Below are 9,701 nucleotides of genomic sequence, written 5' to 3' on the forward strand. Positions count from 1 at the left end.
AAGACAGACCTCTGTGAACCAAGGAACAGGCCCCTCATCGACACTGACTCTGTCAGTGCCTTGGTCTGGGATTTCTGAGCCTTGGGAACTATGAGAAATGAGTATCTGTTACTCATAAGCACCTATTTTATGGTATTCTGATATAGCAGCATGAACAGAATAAGACATTTACCTTCTAAGACTATTTGACGGATTGGAGATAATGTAAATTACAAACATATTACAGTTGTCTAGAAATAGCTGATTCTCATTAATTGGTAGCTTTGCTTCTTATTCTAGGACTTGACTTTACCTTCTAATTTTAAGATAAACATAAATTTATTCATGCATTCCACAAATATGTAATTATACTGTTTTCTTATGTGTTAGAAATACAGAATGAGAGAGAAAGGCAGGGGTTGGAAAGAACTCAATTACACCAGATTATAGGGTCTGGCATCAGTAGACAATTACAGATACAAGGAAATGTAGTGAGGTGTGAGTGTTTGATATAGTTTGGATGTCCCTTCCCAAACTCATATTGAGAGCTAATCTCCATTGTTGGAGGTGGGGTCTTGTAGGAAGTGACTGGATCATGGAGGCAGATTTTTCATCAATGGTTTAGCACCATCCCCTTGGTGCTGTCCTTTCAATAGCGAGTGAGATCTTGTAAGATCTGGTTGTTGAAAAGTATGTGGCACCTCCCCTCACTTTCTCTCTTGCTCTTGAGATGTAATACGCTGGCCCTCCTTTTGCCTTTGCCATGATTTTAAGCTTCCTGAGGCCTCACCAGAAGCCAAATAGATGCCCGGCATGATGCATCCCATGCAGCCTGCAGAACCATGAGCCAATTAAACCTCTTTTCTTTATAAATTGCCCAGTCTCAGGTATTTTGTTATAGCAATGCAAGAATGGCCTAACACAGCACTCTTGCAGAAGTTCTCTACAGAGCATTTTTGAGTAAAATTGTAGGAAAGACTTCAATAATGAGAAGGCTTATGAACTGAGCCCTAAAAGTTCAATAAATGGTCACCAGCTAGATAAGGCTGAGGATGGTGCTATGAGCTGAGAAAACAGAAGGAGCAAAGGCACCGAGGCATTCAACAGCATAGTGTAGTCAGGGACCTGCAGTGGTTCAGAATGACTAAATTACAGCATGCTGTGTGTGTTAAGGTCAATGGCTAGAGAGGCAGAGAGAGGCCATATTAAAACTTTGGAATTTATCCAGTAGTTCAGAGGCTTCCACAGTGGGTGTATCCTCCCCCAGGGCTGTGGTATACAGTGCTGAAATGTTGGAAGTAAATATTTAAATGTCTAATTACATTATAGTAATACCATCAATTTTATTTATGTGTATCTTATATTTGTGTGGTAATACATGTTGACAGTTATTAAGGGAAGATGTGTATATACATATATATACACATATACATATATGTATATATATACACACATACACACACATATGGGCATATGTTGATGTTTTTTCTTTATTGAAGAGGTACATTATGTATCTACACAATTTGAAGACAACTACTAAATTATTAAGCAGATCCACAAAGTAATAAGATTTTTGTATTAAGCTTTCATGGTAGGGGGAGATGGGCAGCATAGAGTATAGGTTAGAGAAGGAAGTACAGGATGCTATCCTAATTGTCCAGACTGAGATGATAAGGATCTGAACGATGGCAGTAGATTTAGAGTTGAAGAGAAAGGCAAGGCCTGTTCTTGGAGGATCTTACACAAAAATAATCAACAGGATTTAGTCACTTATGAAATCAAAGTGAGAAGAGGCAGGCACCTTGAAATGGCTCGTGTATTCCTGGGTTGATGGCTGGATTGCAGTGCCAACCAGAATGGTTGGAGCTTAGGAATGGAGGTTTGGTGGCAAAGGTAATGAGCTCCTCTTTTGGCATGTTTAATTATAAATTTTTTTGTGAAAATTAAATGGGGATGTTTAAGAGATAGTTGAGTAGACGGATTTTAAAGTTCTGAAAAGAGGTTTGGCCTAGGCCTAAGTATGCATGGGAGTTAAGGGCTTAGAATCAAAAGCTCATACAAATTAATAAGAGTGGTCAGAGAGTGAAATGACTAAGAAAAGAGGTCAAAGTTAAGGAAACTGCAGTATTTAAAGGAAAGGAAGGAAGGATAGGAAGAAAATGCAGAAAAAGAAACTCAAAAGCAAGGGTTAGAGTGGTAAGAAGAGTATGAACAGAGATAAGAGTCATGGAAGCCCAGGAAAGGGAGAGTTTCTTGAAGAAAATTGATATGTTTAATTGCCTTGGGTAAACAGCATTCCCTTGTTCATTTTCCTGTTAACACTTTCAGGTATTCACCAAGCACCTGCAGTTAGACACCTGCAGTTAAACATTTTGGTCTGTCACTTAAATACCTGAGGTCAGCACTGTTTTTTTGTGTGTGTGTTGTTGTTGTTTTGTTTTTTGAGACGGGAGTCTTGCTGTTGCCAGGCTGTAGTGCAGTGGTGCGATCTCGGTTCACTGCAACCTCTGCCTCCTGGGTTCAAGCGATTCTCCTGCCTCAGCCTCCTGAGTAGCTGGGACTACAGGCACAAGCCACCATACCCAGCTAATTTTTGTATATTATTAAATATACAAATAGCTATTAAATAGAGATAGGGTTTCACCATGTTGGCCAGGCTGGTCTCAATCTCTTGACCTAATGATCTGCCCACCTTGGCCTCCCAAAGTTCTGCGATTACAGGTGCAAGCCACTGTGCCCGGCCTGAGGTCAGCACTGTTAACCCAGCACCTAATATATAATAAATTAAGAGTGACATGAGGGGTGTATTTTGGATGATTAAAACCACTAACGCTGATGGTGGGCCAGATGTTAAACAATCAGCTTAATCATTTCCATTTTGGTAAATGATTTCACGCCTACGATATGAATCATTGACAGCATTGTAACACCAAGGACTCACCCTGATTTGTAGCATATGTTCTATATGTGGCATTAGGCATACTTCTTGCTAGCAAAAGATGATTTTAACAAAAACACACCTCAACTGATTTCATCCCTTTGTAAGAGAAGAGTCACAGAGTCCTTCAAAACTTACCTAAGTGTATACCTTGGTTTAGTTATCTTAATCGTGTATTTTAAAGTTTAGACTAGGTGTATAAGCCAGAAGTCAAGAGCCCTGTAAATCAGCCCTCACCCTGTGTCACCCAAGAAAGCATACAAGATTACAAACAAGGAATCAAAGACAATTTGTACACACACATATGTAAACCCCACCCACTTTGTAATGCAAACATTATGATTAATAAGCCAAAAAAGACTGGGCGCAATGGCTCACAGCTGTAATCCCAGCACTCTGGAAGGTCGAGGTGAGTGGATCACTTGAGGTCAGGAGTTTGAGATCGGCCTGGCCAACATGGTGAAACCCTGTCTCTACTAAAAATACAAAAATTAGCCAGGTGTGGTAGCATGCCCTGTAAGCCCAGCTACTCAGGAGACTGAGGCAGGAGAATCGCTTGAACCCAAGATGCAGAGGTTGCAGTGAACCGAGATTGTGACACTACACTCCAGTCTGGATAACAGAGCGAGACTCTGTCTCAAAAAAAAATAAAATAAAATAAAGCAACTTCCTATCTGAGATGGTAAGCTCATCTCACTTAAGCAGAAATCACTGTCATTGAATGGCATTAAACAGTTATCAACTGCTAATTCTTTCCCTGGCAAATCTCTTAAGTGTCCCTTTAAATTAAGAACATTTAATTTAGCAAAAGCTCATTTTGACTAGAGAGTTATTTTTCATTTGACAAAACTAAGTGTTCTCTACAGAGGTGGACAATAACTTCATTTGAGTGTAAATCTTACTTTTATTTCCATGCTCTATTTGAGTGTAAATCTTACTTTTATTTCCATGCTCTAAAAATCTTCACACTGAAAAAGTACCTTAAGATCTCAGTACTAAAATGCATGAGGGAAGCAATTATGTCTGTGCTATTTATGGCTGTTTCCCCAGCATTTAACCTAACACTTATTAGAAATATAATCTTTAGTGGAGCATAATCTTAAATTTTGCAAAGGCTACTGAGCAACAATTTTTCCTAGCACAGACAGATCAAGAGGATATTTTATAAGTACCAGTGTTTGTGTATTTAGTTTGTGTATTTTGCTTTTTAATAAGTACCAGTGTTTGTGTATTTACCACTGCCCTAGAAAGAGCCAAAGCAGCCCTCTTCCCAGAAAATCTACTCGTAGTGATATGGTTGATTATCTCCAAAGATGGTCACCAGCAATTCCACCAGTTCCTTTAGTTACAGGCCACTCCTCCCATCAAGAGGTAAAGATTATTTCCCCTCCTTTGAATCTGGCCTTGTGATTTGCTTCGACCAACAGGATGCAATGGCAGGGACTTGTGTGAGTTCGGGGTCTAGACGTTGAGAGGACTGGTAGTATCTACTCCTGCTCTCTGGGAGTTCAACTGTCATGCTATGAGGAAGAGAGAGGCCATGGAGAAAGGGGCCATGTGGAGAAACCATGGAGAGAGAGGACACATGAAACCCTGGAGGATAAATCAATCAGTTTAGCTGACAGTTAGCTGCAAGCCCTCAGACATGTGAGAAAGGTCACCTTGCATGCTTAATTCCAGCCCAGTTACCAGGTCAAGGCAGTCAACTGAGTGACCAGAGCAGAAGGACCACCCAGGCAATGCACAGAATGGTGACAGATAATAAACCATTGTCATTTTCAGCCTTTGTTATGAGTAGTTTGTTACATAGCAAGATATATCTAAAATGACATCACAGTTCTCTCCTTCTATGTCACCATCAGCATCTTATATTTGTTCTTTTTGATATTATTCTCATAGGAATTCTAGCCTGTTTGCTTTAGTTGTAGTGTTGAAACCAGTTTCAAGAATGAAGAGCTACATTTGAAAAATGCTGGTTTTCAAAACTTTCCAATGGGTGCAGTGCCAGATAACATGACTTTTATTATAATGGAAACAGTTTGTCTCTAAAGTGTTTATAATCAAATTCACTGTGCTTGAAATATTCAAATACACAGAACTTTTCCTCTTAAAATTCTGCTGATAGTTAAGTAGTAAGTACAAGAGCAAGGCCCAAATTTAATGTATCCTGCCCTACCACACGCATCTAAAAGTATTATTGAGGTCTAAACTGATCCATGTTAAACATTTCTAAATATTAATTTTTTCTAATTAATTTTCTAATTTAATTTCTAATCAAAATGATTTCTTACTGTATCATTCTAAATTTTAGCAGTTGATGCTTTAACATTACTGAGGTAGATACACTCATCAAAAAAGTCTCTGGTTATATCATTTTTTCTCAGTGGCATTTCAAAATAACATGGTACAATGAGATAAAAATGATATGGCTGTGTCCCCACCCAAATCTCATCTGGAATTGTAGCTCCCATATTGCTCACATGTCATGGGAGGGACCTACTGGGAAGTAATTGAATCATGGGGGTGGGACTTTCCTATGCTGTTCTTTTGATAGTGACTATGTCTCACAAGATCTGATGGTTTTATAAAGGGAGTTCCCTTACACAAGCTCTCTTGCCTGCCACCATGTAAGATGTGCTTTTGCTTTCCTTTGCCTTCTGCCATGATTGTAAGACCTCTCTAGCAATGTGGAACCGTGAATCCATTAAACCTCTTTCCTTCATAAATTACCCAGTCTCAGGTATGTCTTTATTACCAGCATGAGAACAGACTAATTCACTCCCTATAAAATCTCCCAGCAAACACTAAGTATGATCCTTTTCTTTCATGACTCCTGTCATGATGTAATCATCACCGCTGTCTTCAAGACTGAGTTTCAGCCTGAAGTCTTCCCAAAGAGAACATAAAGAACATGATCTTCTCTTGAAATTGTTAGTTATTCCACTGACATAATTTTTTGCATGTTAAGATTACTTATACAATGGGTGAAATGCTAAGTTAGACCTCCCAGTACTCTGTGAAAGCAGCAGTACCTCCAGAAAGGCACCTTAGCCTGCACTTAGAAAGCTCATCCCTGTGAACCATACTGTATGATTAATCCCAACTGCAAGAACTCACATTGACCTTGCTTATAACAAAGCTCAAAGTAGACATATTCAAATGTCCTTCCAGGAGAGTCTAAATAGTACTTTTTTTTTTTAACATAGTTAGATATTCTGTCTCTATGCTGAAATCTTCAACATGTAGACGTCCTTTATCCCTTCTTTAACAAACTATTGTTTCTGAAGTTGTCAAACTTTAGATACTTATATGTCTGTTTCAACTAATTGCTGGTAGAAGACAGTGATACAATTTTGCTCATTCTATCATTTACTTTGCTTCTTCTTATTCTTCTACTCTTAGAGACATGATGGTAGCTGGTTCTCCCTGGAATTCTCTTCCAAGCTCCCTGCTCTTCTCACTTTATGCCAAAGGAAGCAAAACTATCTACGTACATCTGCAAGTCAGATCAAGCCAGTAGGGACCCATTTCTAAAATTTCCCTGGGCAATCGCATACATACCCACAACTTCTACTGATGACTCCCAAATCTAAATTTCAGGCTCAAACCCTCCTTTGAAATTCCAGCTTCAAATAACCACCTGCGTTCTGTACATGACACCTTCATATTCCACAGCTGCTTTCAAGTCCACCTGACTTTTCTCCTCCCATTCTTACTCTAATGAGTCTTGTTAGTGGAATGATCACCTACCCTGACACCTGAGATGTTTAGCCCCTTCTCCCTTACACTCTACAGTCAGTCCAAGCCATTTACTATCAATTCTATCTCCAAACATATTCTTTGAACCCATCCATTCCCTCTCTCTTACCTCACTGATGCATCATTTCTTATCTGGACTCTTACACCCACATTGCAACTGTTCTCCTTGCCTACAGCCTTGCCTCCTCTCCAATCCATTCCTTGCATAGTAGTCAAAGTGATCTCCATGGAACTAACCCTGAGTGGCAGCAGAGTGAAGTGGTTAAAAATGTGGACTCCAGAGCCTAGGTTAAATCCTGATTCCATCACTCACTAGTTTTGTCATCTTGGGAGTGTTGCTTAACTTTTCTGTTTCGTATTCCTCAGAATTAAATTGGAATAAAAATAGTATCTACTTTGCCTGTTGGTTATGAGGACGAAATGAGTTAACATTTGTAGAGCTCTTAGAACAGTGCCTGGAATATAGAAAGTACAATACTGTATAAGTAGGTGTTAAATAATTGGATGACAATCTATCTGCTTAAGACCTTTTTCTGGAGGAAAATGCTTACTCAGGGAAAGTAACCCTCCATAATCCAGCACCTGCTTACCTGTCTAGTCCAACTCAGTTTATCCCACATAAGGGCAGAGCTATAGGCACAGAAAACTATTGGCAGATCCCTGATCCTGTCCTGCCATTTCATTCCCCCATGCCCTTCTCTCTGGAATGCCCTTCTCTCTGGAATATGAAGTGAACTCCCACCAATCATTCAAGTATTAAAGATTGGGTATCTTCTTCCTTTTAAGTCAAGCCAAGTTACTCGCTTCCTTTATGGTGCTGTCATAGAAACTGGCAGATATCTCTATTATTCCATTTACCACACTGCCTTGCAATATTTCTGACAAGCCTACTTCCCCTATTAGGCATGCTTTTTGAGGCCAGTGACTGTGTCCTGTATCCTTATCTCTTTGATACATAGCATAATAACTAGCATGGAATACAGGATACAACAAATATTTCTATTTCATTATCCTCTATGTGTTTTCTTTCCTCTGTCAATAATATTAGTAGTAATATCATGCTGCTTTAATAGACATAGAACACTTTAAAACATAGCCCTTTTTTGATCGATAGAATAAAAGACAGAAAAATAATTGTTCTCACATGTGAGAGAACTGAGGTTTCAAAAATCAGGTGGTTTCCCTAGGATCATGCAGACATTATTCAAACCAGAACTTGCAGTTCCAAATCCTACAAATTATTTTTCCATGTTACAATTATATACCCTCCCTTGAAGATGATTATTTTGTATTAAACGCTGGGAAATTAATGATTCTGCTGTGTACACTTTCTTCAGAAAACACCTCTGCTCTAATGTCTATGAGTCATACTTCCCCCTTTTAAAAAAAAAAAAAAAAAAACTAAAAAACTAAATCATCTTGTTTTAATCAACAAGAATAGTATTGCTCCTGGCCAAATGCATTCATTACTTACAAATATGCCTTATAAGCTCCCAGACAGGTGTCTTTTAAAAATATGTTGTGTTCCCAGTGGGGTTTAACCGAGATCCTTGGTTGCTCTTCAAGGGCACCAAGACCTTGTAGTCAGAAAAGGGAGCCTTGTCTGCGAAGTCATTTCGTATTTTACAGGCCTAGCCAGGAATAGTCACAAAAGAGAAGCACCTGGTCAGGCATGGTGATCATTCACGAGATCCAAACAAGGAAGATCTTTCTTTAAAAATAGTTTTTGGAGACACCTGAAGATTAGGCTGCGAGCCAGTGTCACTGGTAAATAATAGTCTGGTGTTTACATTTTCACCAGGGATTGTTTCCCCTGACACTACAAATAAAATGAGGCAGCTAGACTCTTGGAGCCTGTAATTTTATGGGGAGAGCTATGTGTTTAAAACGTAAACAAAAGGACTAGGCTGTCTTTCTAAGGAGTTTAAGAAAAGCCGGAATTTAACATGCAAGCACATTTCCATTCTGCCGGACACTTCTATTCTGCAAGACAAGCTTTATACTAAAGCTCTAAAATGAGTTTTTTCTTACCTCAGAAGTCCTTCCAAATCCAGGTGTGTGGCAAATGCTAACTGCTACAGATAAGACAAGCCTCTGGCTCCTGGGAAGGACGGGCTGTGTTGGCAAACACAGACCCTTTGGGGTTTGAAATCTTGACAGGGCCCAAACAAAGCTGCTTCTTGTGTTTCCTCTGTTATAGACCATAGCATTTAACTTTTTGTAACATGAAAAGATGTCTACTTCCTTTTATCTTTATTTTGGGAGGATATCTACCCTATGAGAGACTATCTCTTTGACATAAGAATCTAATGTAATTACTGTAAGAAATCCATGAACATCCAGTCAAATCACCTGGTTACCTTTATTCCCTCCATTGAAGACACAAAATAATGTAAACAGATTCCCTTTTTGCTGTGACATTCCCCAGGAAACTAAGCGTTGTTTTCTCTTTATAAGAACCATTGACTGAAACAACATTCTGATTCAATATTTGACCCATAACAGCTGTGAAAGCACAATTTTCTATTGATAGCTTAAATCCCATCTCACCTTGAGAATCTTAGTTATAGGCAGGCTAGAAAACACATATAACCATATACCCCAAACACGCAGTTTATAAACAACATTCCATCTTAAAGGGAAAACATTAATTTTTGATATCAACAGAATGTTTTGTGCTTTAAAAAGTAAATTTTGATTGTGATAAGAATTGGTGTTCGAATTTTGTGTTCAAAATGATTCAAGGTTCCAAAGTCTACGATTTTAGTCAAATGAAATTTAGGCTTTCTTTGGGATTAGGAAAGGATACCTCTTGCTTTTAGCTTTTCTAACTAACAAGGCAGTCTGGATGGCATATCAAGTCACTGTAATTTTCAGAGAAAATTACATAATTATTTAGGTGAAACAGAGCCCAAGATGATCAGCATTGTTGTTATCCAGAACTAAAATTTATCCTTACTACATTACAGGCTAAAAATATGGTGCACCCTGTCACCATTTCCTTAATTTGCTCTGTCATTATTTC

This window comes from Papio anubis, unplaced genomic scaffold (assembly GCF_008728515.1).
Source record: "Papio anubis isolate 15944 unplaced genomic scaffold, Panubis1.0 scaffold55, whole genome shotgun sequence".
Lineage (NCBI taxonomy): Eukaryota > Metazoa > Chordata > Mammalia > Primates > Cercopithecidae > Papio > Papio anubis.